The sequence below is a fragment of the Balaenoptera ricei genome, chromosome 18, assembly GCF_028023285.1.
Source record: "Balaenoptera ricei isolate mBalRic1 chromosome 18, mBalRic1.hap2, whole genome shotgun sequence".
Lineage (NCBI taxonomy): Eukaryota > Metazoa > Chordata > Mammalia > Artiodactyla > Balaenopteridae > Balaenoptera > Balaenoptera ricei.
Genome location: NC_082656.1, coordinates 14558873 through 14579575, shown reverse-complemented (window position 1 = coordinate 14579575; position 20703 = coordinate 14558873).

Below are 20703 nucleotides of genomic sequence, written 5' to 3'. Positions count from 1 at the left end.
ATGGGTGCGTCTACATTAGCAGCTTTCCTTTTATTACTGAGCATCTCGGCATCCGCACGTTGTGCGTATGACTGCAAGGGATTTGAGGATTTATTTTTTAGAAATAATTTGGCAAGAAAAAGTTATGAATTATAATTCAATAACAAATGCACACTAAAGATAGAGCACATGTGGTGGATAGTAAAACCTCCCCAGAAAAGGAAATCGATGACTTTAATTATGAGTTGTCAGAGTGACATTTGGAACCTGAGCAGAAGTGCCATCCCTGGAGTGCAAACCATTGAGCTCTAGAAGTGGAGGCCTGGCTTCCTTCCCTTCTGAGCAGGAATGCTTTGCTCTGGTCACCTCAAGGGTCCAATTATCTGCCTGTGGCCCAGCTCTCACTAAGCAGCTGATTAGTTCAGAAGTGGGTTGGTCTGGTGAAGCACCCTTGAGTATGAAGCTCTATACAAGGGAAGGAGCTTCTCTAAGGTTTTTTTGTTTTGTTTTTTTCTGAAGAAAGTGTCATATCTGACTGATATTCCAACTAATGGGCTACAGAACATGGGTTAATAGGGGTTCAATATAAACAGGGATCTATAATTTAAAAGCTTGGGAAATGCTGAATTAAAAACAAATCTATCTGCTTCTGGGCATATACCTAAAAGGATTGAAAGCAAAGTCTTAAAGAGATATTTGTGCACCCATGTTCATAGCAGCTTTATTCATAATAGCTAAAACATGGAAGCAACCCAAGTGTCCATTGACTGATGAATGGATAAAACAAAATGTGGGCTATACGTACAATGGAATATTATTCAGCCACAAAAAGGAAGTTCTTACACGTGTTATATAGATGAACCTCAAGGACGTTATGCTAAGTGAAATAATCCAGTCCAGTTATATGAGGTACCTAGGGTGGTCAAAATCATAAAGACAGAAAGTAGCATGGTGGTTGCCAGGGGCTGTTGGAGGGGAAAATGGGGAGTTATTATTTAATAGGTATAGAGTTTCAGTTTTCCAAGATGAAAAGAGTTATGGGGATTGAGGGTGGTGATAGCTGCACAGCAACGTGAATGTATTTAATACCATTGAACTGTACGTTTACAAATGGTTAAAATAGTAAAGTTTATGCTGTGTGTATTTTAACACAATTTAACTTTAACACGAAAAAGAAAGAAAAACAAATCTGAGTGTTTGTTTTAACTGCAGGATATCTCAGAACCTTTATTATGTCCAAGTGCAATATTATTTAAAATGAGAGGGTATAAAACACATTTTCCCAAAATAGAATATACTTTAGAAATTGTTAATACAGACCACTTTTTATTCCTTGATCTTTTCCTATCCCTTTTCCAGATACATCTTTTGAATGTCTAAGTTAGGAATGTTATTTCTTTTAAACCATGATAATTCAAAATGTTCCTTGGGGGTGGGCAGGATTGACTCATGAATATCGGGGCCTAACGTTAACCACTACTTGGCCATCTCAGGAGGAAAACAGTGAAACATTGTGCAGTGTTCCTCAGGGAAAATCAGATGTAGGGGAGCAGTTTCTGTGTGGGATATTCACTGGCACCTGTGAATTTAGGTACCACGTAGTTGCACCGTTCAGGCAGGCACCACCCAGAGTTCAACCTCCAGGCCTCACAATAAGCTTGTTCCTAGGTATACGTCCTCAGGTCCCATATCCCCTCTCCTAAGAGACCCACCCCTACATGGAATGACTCTTATTAAGGAGGAACAAATCTGGGGAAAATGGCAGTAAGTTAAGCATTTAGGAAAACACTCATTCTCCCAGAATGATTTTATTATTTACCTCTGTCTTTTCCTTTTTTAATTTAGTTCCATAGATCCACCTATAGCCCAAGAAGCATCGATTACTTTCCTCGTGACACTTGAGGCTGCTGTCCTTTGTGTAATTCAACAGACTTCCTGCCTTAAGAGAGGTAAGAGGGTCTGATTCAGGGGAGGGCAGGGGCCGAGAAATAAGCCTTCTGCTTAAACTAAGATGCTGGGAGTGTCCGTGTGTGTGCTCTTAATTTCAAAACACAGAGTCTACTTCTGGACAAATATCTAGGTATAAGGAATCTATCTTATCATGAATTCTATAAACATGGTGATAATATTCTCCAAATCTCAAACTGGGACATATCATCTGGCTAAAGGATTTTCTTTTTTGATTTGTGGAGTCACTTAATCTTTATGAGCTATACATTAATCCCATTTAGTTAGTCAGTAATGGAAATCTTTTACTGGAGAAACTAGAATTTTACAAAAATCATAACTGTACCAGGAAGGCTGGCACAGACAGTCAATATACATGACGCCACATAGCGTTTAGATTGCAGACTCATCCTGAAGACAGTTTTTGATATATTTATTATCCTTAAACACCTGATCCTTTGTAATTCTCTTGTGAATCCAGACCTATTACACTCTGCCAGTTATTTTTTTAAAAGCTTTTATCACTCAATTTACATCAGTGCGTGAAGCTGCAAGATAGGTTTTTTTTCTCCTTCAAAACTGTAGCTTTCCCATTCTGAGACATTGCACACAACCCTCTACAGCATGAATATGTTTCAGAGTCATGGGACTCCTTGCTGACCCAAGCATTCCAAAATTCATGTGTGATGCAGGAGTGGAGAAAGAATTCAAATCTGAAAGCCAAATCTCTGAGTTTCCTGTGTTATTTGATAAAATATTAAATTAGCATTGTCCCTGTCAAGTTCTGGTTTGTTTTTAGGCAATCATGTGAGCATAAATGCCTACCGCCTGTCCAGGAGAAGTGGGAGAGTGTACACTATGTAATCCTCCCAATCAAGTCCCCATATCTGAGTCAGAGTTGGCTTGCAGTTGGAAAACAACAGGGCAGTTGAACCTGATTAAATGTGAGAACATTGGCAATGCAGATTTGTAGGTCACCCCACTTTACACCTTCCCTGTCACCTTATGCAGGGTAAACCCTGGGCCATAAATCCTTAAAAATATTCACCATCCCAAGACATTTTAGTTTTCCTTGCTTTTAAAATGACTGTTAACTCACTTCCTTGAGCCTTTTAATTTTCACTTCATTAAGGAAAAATACCTAATTTAACAACTTGGGAACGTTGAGCTTCTACTAGACCTCTTCCTCAATCCATAACAAAATTGTTTATCAGGCAATTTCAACAGGACCAAAGTTTATCCAAAAAGTTCTCTTACAAAGAGAGACCAAGGCTTTGATTTCTTATTGAGTAGAGTGCCGGTAAATATTTAACAACATAGTGGTTGCCAATTTCCATGGTGTAAATACTGCCCCATTGACTGGCTTAGTTAGCAGTGTGCCACCAGGGACTGCAGAGTTGGGTAGAGATGAGAAAGCCAGTAGGAGCTGATTTCAGCACATCCCTGAGTTTATCCCCCTAGTCTACTTGTTCCCAAATTTTGGGGTGAATCACTATCGCTTTTATTAAAAGTACAGAGGTTGATGCAGATTTCTGGTGCTGAGGCCAGAGCATCTGTATATTTAACAAGTTTCCCAGGTGATCCTGATTCTGCAGTCTGAGCTCTGGTTCTTATATTCATTCCTATATAAGGCTCATCTTGTATACGTAGTATTGCCATTCCTGATCAAGAGCTCTACATTTTCATGAAACACATTTTCATACCACACAATTCACTAAGATATTATTAACATAGACTAAATTCACTAAGCTGTAATGAAAATAGATTCTAATGTTCAGAATGAGTAATGATCATCCTATTCACTTTGATGTAATAGACTATATTCAGCTCATTACTTTTCATTATCTGGATTGTAAAATATGCTATGGAAAGCCAAATTCCATATATTTTAGAAATTAGATGAAATCTTTATGGAGCACATAAATATGCTTATCCTCGAGCCGTGAGAAATATTTGCATCAGACATTTTCTTTGTAAAAGTGATTTACGTGACAGCTACCTTTGCTCGCCACCAATTTTCTTCCAACAGGATTATGCGAAGTGCGTAGTGAATATAATGATTTGTTTATGACAAAAAATTCAGATAAATATACCAACTTCCTCTGAAAATGTCTGAGTGATTTTCAAAAAGACTTTGTGGGGTAATTTTATTCCTTTTCAGGAATGAATGAATGCATTTCATTGGAGATGATTTCACTGCTTTAGAGCTGATCTTTTTCCAAAGACTGCATTCACTCCACAAATATCTACCAAGCCATATTCTTTACTCTAAAGGAGTTTACAATCAAATTGGGGTTAAGAATTCCTTCTATTAACAATTAGAGAAACATACAGGAGGTATTTGAAACCGTGGCTGGTATTGATCTCTGCGTGTACGTTCCGGGTTGTTTGTTGGGAGAGACAGACATGTAAATAATCACCTTTGAGGGTGACAAATGCTGGGAGACAGTGACTAAAGTTTCCCTGATGATTCAGGACAGCTTCACAAAGAGGGTGACAGGTGATCTGCAGGATAATTCGGAGTAAGGAAAGTGGAAGCAGAGAGGGTGTTTCAGACTTCAGAGGAATGAGACCCAGGCTCCTGGCTCAAGAAAAGAGACTTTCAAATTGTTCATTTGAATAATAAGTACTCTCCTACTCTGGACACAGAACTGTGCTTGGCACTTGGGGGAAGGAGAGTAAATAAGTGGTATGGCCCCTACCCTCAAGGTGTTCATGTGCCACTTGGATGCCAAGGACTTGCAAATATTAGAGAAGGAAGGGGAAACGACACAAGCAAATGCCATGGGGTGCATCACAGATATTAAGTGATGGGGGGGTATTGTAAAAGAGTGAGAGAGATGTGGGCTGACAGTGTTTAGGGAAGTCTTTCTGGGTTAAAGGTATTCGGACAAGAGAAGCAGCATTTAAACAAACAACACAAAGCAAACAAGCAAACAGGTGAGAGAACAGGTTGTATGGGTGACAGGAAGAAAATTAATGTGACCAGAATAGGGAACCCTGGTGAGCAGGGTGGAGGGTAGGAGGAGGGTGTGGTGGAAAGCACGTAATTCAGAGTCCTGACTTAGCCTGAGACTGGTCAAGGATTTGGGGGAAAACAGAAAAAAAAAAAGGCTTTATGTTTTCAGAGTCTCAGAGTCTTTAACGATAGAATGGGTCTAGTAAAACCTACCTCACAGGCTTGTGAGGATCAAATGAGGCAATTTATGTGAAAACATTTTGTAAACTGCTATGTACTGTAAATATGGGGGTGATTATCAATGGATGGGATTCTTGAACACTGGTTCCTTTCTAAGAAGCCACAGCCCGTGTCTGGGTATTTCAGCTTTCATGAATGGCATTTTTCAGCGTGAAGATATACATTGTGTGCCAAATTTAGATCTTCCCTCCGAGAGCCAACCTCAGAACCAAAACATTTCTAGTTGAAGAGCCTATATATTTTTTTAAAAAAGCAAAACATGGTTTCCAGTTTATTATATCTTAAATGATAAACTCAACAATTTTTATGGTTTAAATGTTTAAATAATAATATTAAATTACTAATGGTTAACATTTTAGTGATTTCAGTGTGCATGAGTTTTCTTAATCTTTCGTTCTTAAGATTACTAAAGAAAAAAAAAATGGAAGAACTTGCTTTATTTAAACTGAAAAGTGTTCATTGCTGATCTGATTAACGGATGTTCTTTTGGAAAGCATTCTTTGGAAATGAAAACAATGCTTCTGACCTTAGAGTGTCCATGGATGACCTGATTTTTCTCAAGTGAAACACTAGGGGTTAAAATAACTGAGTGTGATTCTAGGCCTAATGTACCCCAAGGATTTTACTGGCCATTCTCCCATCCAGCTACTCAGCCATGCCCACTAAAGTGACATAAATACAATAAACACTATTTTAAAAATTCATTCTTTTATGTATCAGAGAGTGATATTTTAAGAAGAAAAGTACATTTTCCAAATACAGTTTCCTATAAATTTGCACAAAAGGAGAATTTCCAGAATAGGTTTCAGTTATTTTTCTCATTTGGAGAATGATACTCTTTTTCACACATAAAACTTCAGATCGTCCCTCCCATCACACTTTTTACAGTTAGCACTATTTGTGAGAAAACACCAAAAGTAAAACTGTTACCTTGTTCCACAGAGCTTCTGCCTCAGCTGAGCTCTGGGGCACATGTGTCTATTGCGGGTCTAACATCTGTTCAGCTCATGGACTGATCTTCACTTTTCTGATTCTGTTTCACTGCATTTCTTGGAAGAACCACCCACTTGGACCTGCTCAATGATATATTACTGAATTCCTCACCATCACGGGTTTTTTCCTCTCCCAATACATCAAATCCATAAAAATGGATTTGAAAATGTAAGTACAAATTACATTTCCACATTCAAGGAAGGAAAAAAGATAGTAGATGGCTACGACTTTTCATTCCAAATTGCTCAAAATACTTCTCAAATATGGCTAAAATCCTTCATATTTTCAGGTACACTGTACTTATTTCCTTGGGAAGAGGAAAACACCTTTTTTTGGCTCATTTTATAAGTGTAACGAAAACACGGTAGCTCAGCTATCTGGTAAATTCTAGAAAATAAAAATAGGGGTATTGAGAATTCCAACCTCTTTGGTTGTTAGAATGGACAAGTTGTGTTTAAATGCTGCCAAAACATTTGTAGAAAATTGGCAAATTAATGTAAACCAGCGTCATGCAACCCTAAATCCCCCAGTTCTTTGGTTGAATCCGATTCTTGTTGCTTTGGTGGTAGATTTTAGTGAAATTATTTTATGTATATAAAATAGGGCATGGTAGATTAATGATGGCCATAAATTCTCCATGAGTCCTCCCAGTAAAGTCTGGCCTTAGAGGAGTGACACTCTGTGACTCCCCAGGCTGGGTCATAAGAAGTCTTGCTGCTTCTGCTTTTGTCTCTGGAACACACTCTCTGTAGCCCTGAGCTGCCCTCTAAGAAGTCCACCCACACTGGGATTGCCAGGGTAGATAGGCCACATGTAAGTTTTCCAGTAGGCAGTCCGAGCTGAGCCCAGCCTTTTTAGCTACCCTACCAAGTCACGTGGGAGTGAAGCTATCTGAAACCTCCAGACGAGCCCATCCAGTCAATCCCATGTGGAACAATGGAATCACTCTGCTAAGCTCTGCCTGACTCTCTTAACCACACAATTGTGATGTAATAAAATGCTTGTTGTCTTAAGCCCAATAAATTCTTTTTTTTTAAAATAAATTTATTTATTTATTTATTCACTGTGTTGGGTCTTCGTTGCTGCACATGGGCTTTCTCTAGTTGCGGTGAGCAGGGGCTACTCTTCGTTGCTGTGCATGGTCTTCTCATTGTGGTGGCTTCTCTTGTTGTGGAGCACTGGCTCTAGGCGCACCAGCTTCAGTAGTTGTGGCACGTGGGCTCAGTAGTTGTGGCGCACGGGCTTAGTTGCTCCGCGGCATGTGAGATCCTCCTGGACCACGGCTCGAACACGTGTCCCCTGCATTGGCAGGAGGATTCTCAACCACTGCGCCACCAGGGAAGCCCCCAATAAATTCTTGAACACACAGAAAGGTGCATTCTTTGAGATAGTTGGATTCTTTTTTTAAAAAATTAATTTATTTATTTTTAAAATTTTATTTATTTATTTATTGGCTGCATTGGGTCTTCGTTGCTGCACATGGGCTTTCTCTAGTTGCGGTGAGCAGGGGCTACTCTTCGTTGCTGTGAGTGGTCTTCTCATTGTGGTGGCTTCTCTTGTTGCAGAGCACGGGCTTTAGGCACACAGGCTTCAGTAGTTGTGGCTCGTGGGCTCTAGAGCGCAGGCTCAGTACTTGCGGCGCACGGGCTTAGTTGCTCCATGGCATGTGGGATCTTCCCGGACCCGGGATCGAACCCGTGTCTCCTGCATTGGCAGGCGGATTCTTAACCACTGCGCCACCAGGGAAGTCCGAGATAGTTGGATTCTTATCCATTGCCTTCTTTACCTTGCCCCGTGGTTATTATAAATGGCATCGCTTTATAATTCTCACAATAATCTTGCACCATGTGTATTATTACCCTTGTATTACAGATACATGAGAAAATATGAACCAAGAGAACAAGTAACTTGATTAATATACAAAAGCATGATAGACCAAGGATTGAAACCCAAGCCTCTCCAGCTTCAGAGTCCTAGCTATTAACAGAGTGAGAATCTTAATGATCGCTGATGCAGTCCCATAGCCAAGAATCAAAATTTCTTCTGGCTATTTCAGGCTCTAACTCCATGAGTCTCAATCAGGGGTCAGCAAACTTTTTCTGAAAAGGACCAGACAGTAAATATTTCAGACTTCGGTCATATGGTCTCTAAAGCAACTTCTCCACTGGTCTGTTACAGCGTGAAAGCCACCACGGGCAACATGTAAGCAACTGATAGTGGCTGTGTTCCAAAAGAAGTTCATTTACAAAATCAGGCTGTGGGCTAGATTTGGCTCACAAACCACAGATTGCTGATCGCTTATCTACACGTCTGAGATGATTGTGTTTGAATTTTTTTTTTAATTAATTAATTTATTTATTTTTGGCTGTGTTGGGTCCTCGTTTCTGCACGAGGGCTTTCTCCAGCTGCGGTGAGGGGGTGGGGGGGCCACTCTTCATCGCGGTGCGCGGGCCTCTCACTATCGCGGCCTCTCTTGTTGCGGAGCACAGGCTCCAGACGCGCAGGCTCAGTAGTTGTGGCTCACGGGCCCAGTTGCTCCGCGGCACACGGGATCCTCCCAGACCAGGGCTCGAACCCGCGTCCCCCGCATTGGCAGGCAGACTCTCAACCACTGCGCCACCAGGGAAACCCCTGAATCTTTTTTGGGTTTTTGGAAAAGAACCTCAACTTTTAAATGAAGTGTTGACGGCACTTTCTTACAATCCAGTTTTAAACCAAAGTTGAAGTTTTTACTAATTGTCAACTGTAAACAGAATATATGTAAGTCAATGGCAAGTGTAAGTCAATGTAGAAGGTACCCCAAAAAATGTACATTTGGAAGCATTGTTTTTAGAGCTTTTTTTTTTCCCTCTACCAAATTAAAAATCCTGGAAAAGGGGGGATTATACATAAAGATAAACTAGAATGTGTGGAACTTTCTCCATATTTGCATTACATATCAGAATATCTCTAGTCAATTGTTGCTTTCTTTAATCCTTTGGAGCTACAGAGATGTTCCTGATAATGATTACAAAGTATTTCCTGAAGCATTCTGTGCACTATTTATAGAATCCATTCCCCCATACTGCAGCCTGACAAGACCTCCTGGCCTCCGGGGCTGAGTTGCTGGCTGTTTGACAGCTGCACATCCATACTATGTGCTAAGTCAGCACAGAATATTCCCAGCTAAGGGAAATGGAAACTACGTGGGTGATCATGGGTAGCGAGAGCCATTGTTGGTAGCTGAGAACTTCACTTGAAACTGGAAGAGTTGGTTCTTTGTCAGTGAGGTATTAAGGTCTTGAAAGTCAGAGAGGGTCAAGATTTTAATTTCTGTAAGACTTCTCTACAATAACCTTTTACTGTTAGTTGAGCCACCTCAAGTTATTTTAATCAGTGCTTCTCATTAATTTTTCTGTCTTTCGTGTTATCTTGGACCCATTAGTCTATTAAGTTTTAAGTGGCTTGAGTGCAGGAAATAAGGATTTTTTTCTTCTTTATATTATCATTCCTATTGCTTGACATATAATTGTGTTCAGTTCATTGTTGAAAAAATGAATCATAAAGCATTCCCATACTTCTTGGTCCAGAAATTGCAATGTCTTGCTTGACCCTCTTTCTTCAAGTTTTTTTATATCAAATATATATACACATATATGCATATGAAGACTTCTTATATGCAGTCTTTAGCTATCCAAGAATGCTACGAACAGAATAGACAGTCTTATCATCAGTGGCTCCTATTGCTATAATAACATTTCTTTTGTAAACAATTTGATTTTGTAAATTCTCTGCCCATAGAATTTCCAATCACCTTGAATTTATTTATTCATTTAGAAGAGGTGATGTATACCCATGGTGCACAGTTTTAAAAGGTATGAAATAATATACAGTAGTGAGAAGTTGTTTTCCTCCCATTTTGTCCCACAGTCCTTGGTTTCTCATTGCTTTACCCAGATTTTTGAGCATCCTTCTACAGACCTATACTGTGTATTTTATCCCCCCTTTAATTTACATACACAGAAGCGTACTGTATGTACTTTTCTCTATCTTGCTTTTTTCACTTGTTACTGTATTTTAGAAATGACCCCATTTTAGTACATATAGAGATGACTTTTAAAAATATCTGCTTGGGGGCTTCCCTGGTGGCACAGTGGTTGAGAATCTGCCTGCCAATGCAGGGGACACGGGTTCGAGTCCTGGTCTGGGAAGATCCCACATGCCGCGGAGCAACTGGGCCCGTGAGCCACAACTACTGAGCCTGCGTGTCTGGAGCCTGTGCTCCGCAACGGGAGAGGCCGCGACAGTGAGAGGCCCGCGCACCGCGATGAAGAGTGGCCCCCGCTTGCCGCAGCTAGAGAAAGCCCTCGCACAGAAACGAAGACCCAACACAGCCATAAATAAATAAACCCAAAGTTTAAAAAAAAAAAAAAAAATCTGCTTGTATTTTATTGTGTGGGTGGACTGTAGTTGACTTAACAAATATTTATTAATGTACACTATGTTGTTTTTAAACATTTTGCTCTTGCAAGCAGTTGCTGTAATAAATACTCTTCTGCATATGTCTTTGTGAACATGTGAGAGACTATATATAGGATAAATTCCAAGCAATAGAACTGCTGAGTCAAAGCAATATGCATTTTGCATTTTATTGGATATTTTCAAGTTGACCTCCATAAAGCTGTGACAATATACACTCAGAGCAGAAATGCATTCATTTTGTTTTACATTTCCTCCACATGCAATGTCTCATCAAACTTTGATTTTTGTTACTTTGATATAAGAAAAATGTTCTCTTCTTAGAAGGATTTAAGTTGAAGCTTTCTTAGTTTGCTGAAGACTGGTGAAGATTTTTGCACAATTTTCTATGTAATTATTGACTTTTTCTTCCTGGTTTATAGTTCTTAGGACATTAAGGAAATTAGACTTTTGTTAGACATATGTATTGAAAGTTTTTTCTCAACTTTTGTCTTTTCTCTTTTAATATAGTCAGAGTTGTCAACCTTTGGGGACTTAGGAAATATTATATAACATTGTTTAAAGTATATAAAAATTCACCCATGTTTTCTTATAGTACTTGTATAATTTTTTCTTTTTTTTTTAAATTTTAATGCTAGATTCACCTGGAAATTTTGGAGTAAAAAATGGACTTCTTTTTTCCAGAATGCTATCAAGAAGTTTAATTGGATATTGTGAGCTTCCCCCTCTTCACCAAACACCCATCAAAAAACGATCACAGAACACAAGTATGAGGGGACCCTTGATACTGATGAAATACAAATAGTTGATAACTTGCCTGATACGGTTAAAATGTTATGTGTCAACTTGACTGGGCCACAGTCCCCAAACACTTGGTCAAACATTACTCTGAATGTTTCCATGAGCGTGTTTTCGAATGAAATTTACATTTGAATCAGTGGACTTTCATAGTAAAGCAAATTGCCCTCGTAATGTGGATGGGCTTCATCTGATCAGTTGAAGGCCTGAATAGAAAACTGATCTTCACTCTCTATACTCACCCAAAGCCAGAAGGAATTTTGCTAACTGATTTGCAGATTTGAACTGCAACGTTGGTTCTTCCCTGGGTCTCAAGCCTGTTGGCACACCCTGCAGATGTGGGACTTGCTGGCTTCCATAATCATATGAGCGAATTCGAAAATTTGCATATAACTTATAGGCAGCCCCCTGTATACAGAGTTCCTGCATATCCATGGTACCCTTGGATTCAACCAACCAGTGATGGGGTAGTACTGTAGTATTTACTATTGAAAAAAATCCACATGTAGGTGGACCTGTGCAATTCAATCCATGTTTTTCAAGGGATATATATATCATAGTTCTTAACGTATAAAGGGCCTCAATAATGTTATTCCACCCCCAAACTTCCTATTTTCTTTTTAAGACACAGCTCAAATGTGACCTTTTATATTGTATCAGTCCATCCATTGAGCCTGCTAGAAGTAGATATAAGCTCAGATTACAGATAGGCTCCGAATTATTGGAGAACTTTTGCAAAGATGTGCAGGGCTGTGAATAGAAGCCAACATCACCCAAGGTTTCATTTCTCCCCTAAATGGAACGTATATAGGAGCTTCACAGTCAACTGGAAAAACAGCTTTGCCTTTTTTAGATGACAACCAGAACTTTAAGAAAGTGCTTTATCTTGGTTCATCTAAAAGAAAGACTTTCGTGGCATTGGCTTGCTGCCACTCTATATAGGTGTGGGACAACTATATTGTGGAGGTTTCAGGGGAGGGTGGTAGGCAGAATAATGGTCCCCCAAAGATGTCCATGCCCTAATCCCCGGAAACTTCATATACATTACCCCACAGGGCAAAAGGGACTTTGCAAATGAGATGAAGTTTTTAGATCTTAAAATATATTATCCTAGATTATCAGGTGGGCCCAATGTAATCACACGGGCTTTTCAAAGTGGAAGAGGGAGGCAGAAGTGGCAGAGATGCACCAGAGGAAGAGGAAGGAGAAAAGATGCGGAAGCAGGGGAAGGACTTGACCTGTGTTTGCTGGCGGCTTTGACGATGGAGGAAAGGGACCATGAAGTTGGGAATGTAGGCGGCCCTACTCGCCGGGGATGCTCCAGCCCACAGCCAGTCAAGAAATAGGGACCTGGCATGCGGCGCTGCTGACATCTTAATTTCAGCGCAGTGAGATCCATGCAGGAAGCCCTCTGGGTCCCACTGTTCTGGGACTCCTGCCTACCAAAACTGTGAGATAATAAATGGCTGTTGTTTTAAGCTGTGGTAAGTTATTATGGCAGCAAGAGAAGATGAGTACAGAGTACGGAGGCTCAGAGGTGGTTCATTTACCTGGTACCCAACTGGCATACAGATGCTTCAGCTCATGGCACAGGTACCTGGTACAATTAGTTGTTGATGGGCTATCAGGGTTTGTTTCAACTGCAAGGTAGGGATCAGAAATGAAAGCAGCTTATGCCCAAACTCCCAAAAAATGGTGGGTTGGGGCCACTTTGATGAAAAGGCAGCAGTACAAATGCAGCCTTATGGTACTTCACTAACAAAGACTCCTTGACCCAGTGCAGTTGGGAAGTCTCTCTCATCGTTTTACGCTCTGTTCTGCAGCCATTCAGTCATTGAGCAACCACATATTGAGAGCTGACAAGCATTGTCACATTGACACTTGTACATATCGTGTTGTATCTATAAGTATTTATTTTCACGCCCATTTCCAGCTCCAGCTCGCACCACATTGCTGGCACATAGTGGGTCTTTATAACTGGCAATGGACAAACAGATTTCAATAATTAATTCATCCTACTTAATAACTGGGAGTGAATGTAATTATTCTGATCCAAAGTAAAATAATCTCATGTCTTTTTTCCCTGAAGTATTGTACAGTGATAGACTTTTCACTGTGACCTCTCATCCTAGAATACAACAGCTAATCAACAGGCTTCTTGGTGAAAGAAATACATTCAGATTATTAGACTCATATAATCGTTATTTTGAACATCCTTTGATTTTCATTTGTCTTATCTTTTTATTATTATAACATCAGTTCTTTAATCCTGTTTGGGCAGTTCAATATAAAATATACAGAGAAGCCTGTCACTTTCCTGGTTTACTAATATCATAGGCCTAAGGATGAAATTTAAAACTCTTGTGTTCATATTCCAGCTGTTCTGTTCTGGCAACAGATTTCTTTTTGTTTTGTTTTGTTTTTTTAATTTTTATTTATTTATTTATTTATTTATTTATTTATTTATTTAATTTTTGGCTGTGTTGGGTCTTCGTTTCTGTGCAAGGGCTTTCTCCAGTTGTGGCAAGAGGGGGGCCACTCTTCATCGCGGTGCGCGGGCCTCTCACTATCGCAGCCTCTCCCGTTGCGGAGCACAGGCTCCAGACGCGCAGGCTCAGTAATTGTGGCTCACGGGCCCAGTTGCTCCGCGGCATGTGGGATCCTCCCAGACCAGGGCTCGAACCCGTGTCCCCTGCACTGGCAGGCAGATTCTCAACCACTGCGCCACCAGGGAAGCCCCAGATTTCTTTTTAATTGTACATTCCTGGAGGAAACGGTCAGCTACAGTTGCCTGTCTCGCATGGCATACATGTGTTGCTGTTTTAAATCTAACAACTTCATCTCTTCTAGACAATGCCCTGTTATCTTGACCTGATTCAATCAGGCTTGTGAGTGAAAAGCAAATCATTTGAAAAGCAGTGCTAGTTCTTTAGTTCTTGCATGATCAGCTCTAAATATTTGATAATTTCTGCAATAAAACACTTCAGTATTCCCTTGACTTTCTCATTCTTACCACATTCAACAGCCGCAGACATCTTGACCAAGTTGTCATACCCCTCTTTGAAGTTAGAAGTGTGGAAGTAAACAAAGACCAACCAAATGAGAAAAGCAAAGCCTATTTATTCAGAGCTTGCTACACAGGAGTCAGCCATCATTACTTGCATTTGGCGGATACTCAAAAGCAGGCAGAGGAGTGGAAAAGCTTTACTGTGGACTAAAAGGAAGGTTCAGGTATGTCTTGAGTGGGCGCTGTTGTCATGGGGAAGCCGTAGGCGGGTTAACAGAAGCAGGACATCCTATGTGATTGGTTAGGGGTGCATACTGGCTTTCTCTAGTTGGTCTGAAGTTGGAAGTGGGAACAAAAGTTAGAAAAACTCAATTACTAATTAAGTCCTGGCCATTTGGGGTTGAATGTGGCAGAAGTTATTGTTCAGCTTCCTGGATTGTTACTGGTGATGGCAATCTGGCCTCCTGTAAGTCTTACGCCTAGCAGGCTGGCTTCCTGGGCTGTTGATTGTAGATAAGGGGGGGTTGGTTTCTGGGGCAGGTTCTGGGTCAGAGTTCTTTTTTTACATATGACCCAGCCATAGGCCATTTGCATATTCGGTTTCTCAAATGTAACTCTGTGCTTTTGCGAATATGGTCCTGGTACTACATTCTACACTAAGCACAAGTCCAAAGCATACCTCCAAAGAATATTCCTTTGTTAAAGTTTTGTACATATGGCTTAAGAAAAGATGTGAAGCTTGAGATATATATTAAAAAAAAATTGTACATAAGCCTAAATTTGGGTGGATAATCACCCCTGATCCAAAGAGTTCCTTTATTAGGGGAGAGATTTAAAGTTTATAATTTTTGGGTAATTTTCTCTCTGAGACGTTTAGACGGACATCTGAAGAAGAACAAGACAATCTCTCTTCAGGACCCTGAACATCAGTGGGCATTGAGGGTCCTCTGAGATGGATTCTGAACATTTACACTTGCAATTTTTAGCCCTTAAAAATCGTTTTCATGAACGTAGAGGGAGACCAAATACAGTAATGGAAACAGGTTTATCATAAAACAAAGGTGGTTTCTATTCTTACAAAAGGCATTATAATTTGATCTTCATTCCACTGTGTGTTAACTGTTTCCTCCTCATCAGATACTAGGTCAAGCGTGGACCACTAGTTCCATAACTATTAAGTACCTATTATCTTAATCCAGGCAAGAACTCGGGAAAAGATGAAAAAAAAAAAGATCATGTAGAAAAGCATTGGAGGTCCTCTGATGAAGGATAAGCTACAAACCATTATTTCCCACCTAAGTCTTTCCAGCCCCTATGCTTCGACGTAAACTCAGATTATTTTTTCCATTTGACAAAAAGGTGCAATGAAGGATTAGTCAGGCAATGACGGAGGATGGAGTCTCCAAATGGACCTCAAGGCGGATTCTAATAGATTCAACTGACTGTACTCACAGAGCTTTGAAAACTGCCGCATCCCTGCCCGATTCACCAGTGGAACCTCTATTTTACAAATCACATAGCTTGCCCTGAAACACACCTTCCTGTGTTCTCAAAGTCTGCAAAGTTTCCCTCACTTATTCTTTTTCAAAAAGCCAGTTCTTCTGCCTGTAAGTTTAGTGGGTCACTCTGCATCGTTTTCATCCATTACAGAAGAGCTTTCAGAGGCAATCTGGGAGAACAGATCGCTTTGGAATTGGATTTTTGGGGGATATTTTCATATCACTGCTACCAATTTTTTCCCTATGGAGTGATAAAGAGCACTTTGAAAATCTTTCATAAGTGCAAACCCCATTCAAAATTTTTGTGTATTTCAAATCATTTAAGGTGGAAGGACCTATTATATACATGAACTAAGGAACGTGTGATTAAACATTATCATTTCTCAAGCCTTTTGAGTTTCTGGGCGGCATGCCTCCATGATTTGTGAAGTTAGGCCAGAATAATTCTGCCTCAATAAAGCAATACTTTTATCCAACACTTACTGTCTCTGTGACTACCCTTCCCTCCCCCCACCCCAGGAAATCTTAATCATAATAAGAATGAGTTTGGGAGGGGAACTACTCGTAAGCAAATTAATGTGATTTCTTCCAGAGAACCCTAGCACACCTTGTACTGTAAATAACCACACAGGGTATCTGGATGAATGTGGAGTTAGTCATCTTTCTGCAAGCCATGCAGAGCAAAGGCTGTCGTTCTGTCTGGAAGAAAACAGAATAGAAAGTTCTCAACCAGTTGCTGTGTTGGTGACAATTTGTGAAGTGCAAAGTTTTCCCACAACACAATTTCTCACTATTGGTTCATCATTTAAAACTGGGGCATTTGGAACTTCCCTGGTGGTGCAGTGGTTAAGAATCCGCCTGCCAATGCAGGGGACACGGGTTCGAGCCCTGGTCTGGGAAGATCCCACATGCCATGGAGCAACCAAACTGTGCACCACAACTACTGAAGCCCGTGTGCCTAGAGCCCGTGCTCCACCACAAGAGAAGCCACGGCAATGAGAAGCACACACACCACAGCAAAGAGTAGCCCCCGCTCGTGGCAACTAGAGAAAGCCCGTGTGCAGCAACGAAGACCCAATGCAGCCAAAAAAATAATAATAATAATTAATTAATTAAAAACAAAACAAAACCAAAAACTGGGGCATTTGAAAGACTTCTGGAGTAATTAAAGGTACATTTCTCACCAACATGATTGGTAATTATTCAGAGTCAAACATCTGATAAAAAGAATCAATGAGTTTGGAAAGGCAATTCTAATTATATTCTGCAGCCAAATGGTCTGTTTCCATACTGGTACTTAGTGATTTTTTGTTTGTTTTTTTGTTTTGTTTTAGTTCTTATTTCATCCTAGATTGTATTTCATTTAGTTACAGGATTGTCCTTCTCATTTGATTTTTTTATTGAGGCAAAAGAACTTTTTAGGTGATATATTATGGGATATATCTTTGTATTTGGAGTTCATGCTGAACTTCTCCAAAGCTATCTCTTGATGGAGGAAATTTATTATTTACAACTGTCCCCAAAAATGAACCAAAACTTAGCAAACATGTTTCACAAATTGGCTCAGAATTGAAGAAAGAGCATCTAAATGTCCACAGCATATAGCTAAGAACACTTGCCAATGGTGTGACACAGGAACACAGGAAATGCCTGCCCACTGGTTATCTTTGGATCAGTTTAGACATACTTCCTTCTGATTATGCAGGAAACTGTCTATACTTATATTCTGCTTGCAGATTCAAGATGATATAAATTTTATAAGGTATAAAATATAAATTTAAGATATAAATTTGGCAAGAAGAACAATGCAAAGTTTTCTTGGGAAAAGATTGTGTTAAAAGCATTCACACCACTGAAATAGTCTAATTACTATGATTCATCAACAGGTTACCCAAATAATGGCACTCCCATTTTAGGCTTCTGATACACTGAAGAACCCAAATTCAACTGAACTGAGCCATTACACCATTTTACTTAATATCTTTTATTGATTTATTAATTCATTCATCTATTCATTCATTTATTCAGTAAATATTTATTAATGGCAGAGTATGGCATGCTAGACCCTTTACATACATTATATCTAATCCTCTCATTAAAGCTGAAGAATATGTGTTATTATGCCCATTTTACAAATGAGGAAAGACCCTCAGAGAGATTAACTTTCCCAAAGCCACATAATTAAGCAAGTGATAGACCCATTGTTTGAAATGAAGATTGGCTTTCAAACTCTGAGATTTTTCCCATGACATCACTCTACTTCGTTATCAATATAGTTCGTGCTCATAGAAAACATTGTCCCAAATCAGGTTCCCTGAAACATGAATTCTATGAAATGTTAGCAACCATTATTAAAAAAAAGGGGTTCCATGGTCAAACACGTTTGTGATCATTGCTGGATACTCTTGTTCTCAGGTGTCTACTCTCCCCTTCCTTGTAAGAGAATCTTGCATCCCTGCCAATCACCGTGTGATCCACAGTGCCTTCTGTTGGCGAGATAGACGTCCCTTGCCCTACAGCCTTTGGGCTCAGCGTGTGGCATGTTTTGGCCAATGGAATATGAACTTCCAATCAGAAGTTCTAAGATGCCTTGGAAGTTTCCGCCAGCCTTCTTGCTGTCACATCTCCTATGAACATAGCATAGAACATAGCATGTTCTAGGTCAGGGCTGTTCTTTCAGCCTGAGTCCTGGAATGAGTAGGCATGTGGGTCAGAGCCATGATGACCTGCAACTAGTGACATGTATCATAAAAAATAGATCTTTGTTGTATTGTAAACTGCTGAAATTCAAGGGTTGTTTGTTACCGCAGCAACATCAACTAATGTAAAAATACTGTACAGGATATCCCCTTCGCAGATATTCAAAAAGAATTTGAGCATATTTTAGGTTCTTAGAAGTCCTACAGTAAAGAAAACACTGAGAAAACCTAGTGGATTAGACACACATATAGTTCTATCTGCTCCGTCATTAACTGCTGATAAAATGTCAGTTACAGGGATTTTTAAAAAAGAAGCCACAAGGACAAAGAAAACAGGAAATAGGAAAGAGGTAAAAAGCAAACAAGAGATGGCATCAAAACATTGGAAGCTGTAAAGTAGAATGTGTATTAGTTGGGAACACACAAACACACACACAGTTTAGCACAACAACACGAAGTTTCAAAGTTCAGGGAACAAAAAGAAGTTCCTAGAAGCTTCTAGAGATGAGAAAAATAATAAAAATTGGGTCTCATGTAAAGGGTATTGGGTATGAGGAAAAATAAGATGAGATATGCCTATTTTTGTTTAAGCCTGTAGAAGCACCTGATTTTTAAACATTGTGTTTTTGTTACTTGATAACAAGTGAAACTTCAATTTAAAAATAAAAAATTCCAACTAAGCGTGCTCACTTGTTTGACCACAGATTCAGTTTCATGTTCTTGAAGAACAAATGGTCTATGGAGCTGGCTTTGAGAACAATCGCTCTGAGAGGTGGAAAAAACAAAAAAAAAAGGAAAATTTTGCAAAGGAGTAAACATAACTATGTTCTCGAGTCTTTTGCGTATGTGCCAATGGTGCCAAATGGAAAAGGAAGTCATAATGAGTTCAAGTGCGCTGTCCGTGAAGTGTTTACACGGTCCCTACACTTTCCACTGCTTGCAGTCAGGTCAGCAACTTTCTGTGGATTTCACAGGCAGGGGGCGGGGAAGGGGGGCAGTGAGGAGGCCTTTGTGAAATTTGATCTCATCCTAGCATATCAACAACTGGTCTTTGATGATGACATTCCAGACCCTCAAACCATCATCATTCATCAAGGAGATTGCCAAGATACATTCCTTCACTTTGGAATTTCTCTTGTCTTTGGAGTTCTCCATTGATTTGTGAAGACTCTTGTTTCTAAAATTTCTGAGGAGATATCCCATTTGAGTGGGTGTTATGAAATGATTGGGGGTGAGATAAACTTGATATTCCGAATATATCTAACCAATGCCATTCTCTCTTTGATATATAACACTTTTATGATAATAGCCCAGTAGACTTTCTGGAAGTTCCATTGCACTGCTGCCTCATTTTGCACTTATTCTCAACTTTGATCTAAAGAGTTTTAAAACCCTTTTCACACATACTCCTGTTAAGCCTGGTCTCATCAATTTTATATTTGGATTCAAGTTCCTGACCTTACATTTATCCACCCTAAATATAAAGTGTGGCCTAAGGGACCCTTTTTGGACCATATTCTGTCATTCAACACATATTTCACCTCTCACAGCTTCATGTGACCACCAATTTTATAAGCATCCCATTGCTTAAAATCGTGAGCCAGATGAGGCCAAGGAAATCAATCAGTACGTTTAGCAACCATTTGTGTTTTTTTGACCACACCGTGGGGCATGTGGGATCTTAGTGCCCCGACCAGGGATCGAACCCGCGTCCCCTACGTTGGAAGTGTGGAGTCTTAACCACTGGCCCACCAGGGAGGTCCCCAGCAACCACTGATAAATCAGTTTTGAATATACTCAGTTATAAACTTACCCAGCCCCAATTTCCCCGGCATGTCCACTGGATGTTGTGTCAAATGGCTTGCTGAATTCCAGAATCATTATGTGTATCACTTTCTGTTGTGCTGGTCTAGTAATCCTTTCCGAAAAAGAAAATGTAATAATTTTATACAACATTTTAAATTAACACATGCTGGCTTGGTAATCACCATTTCTTCTTCTGAAGATTGCCTCACAGATCATTATTTCCAAGACATTAATTTTACAATTTTCCTCAAGATTGCTATTAAGAGCAAAATAATCTACTTTCTTCTTTGGGAAAATTAAAACCATATGTGGTCATGA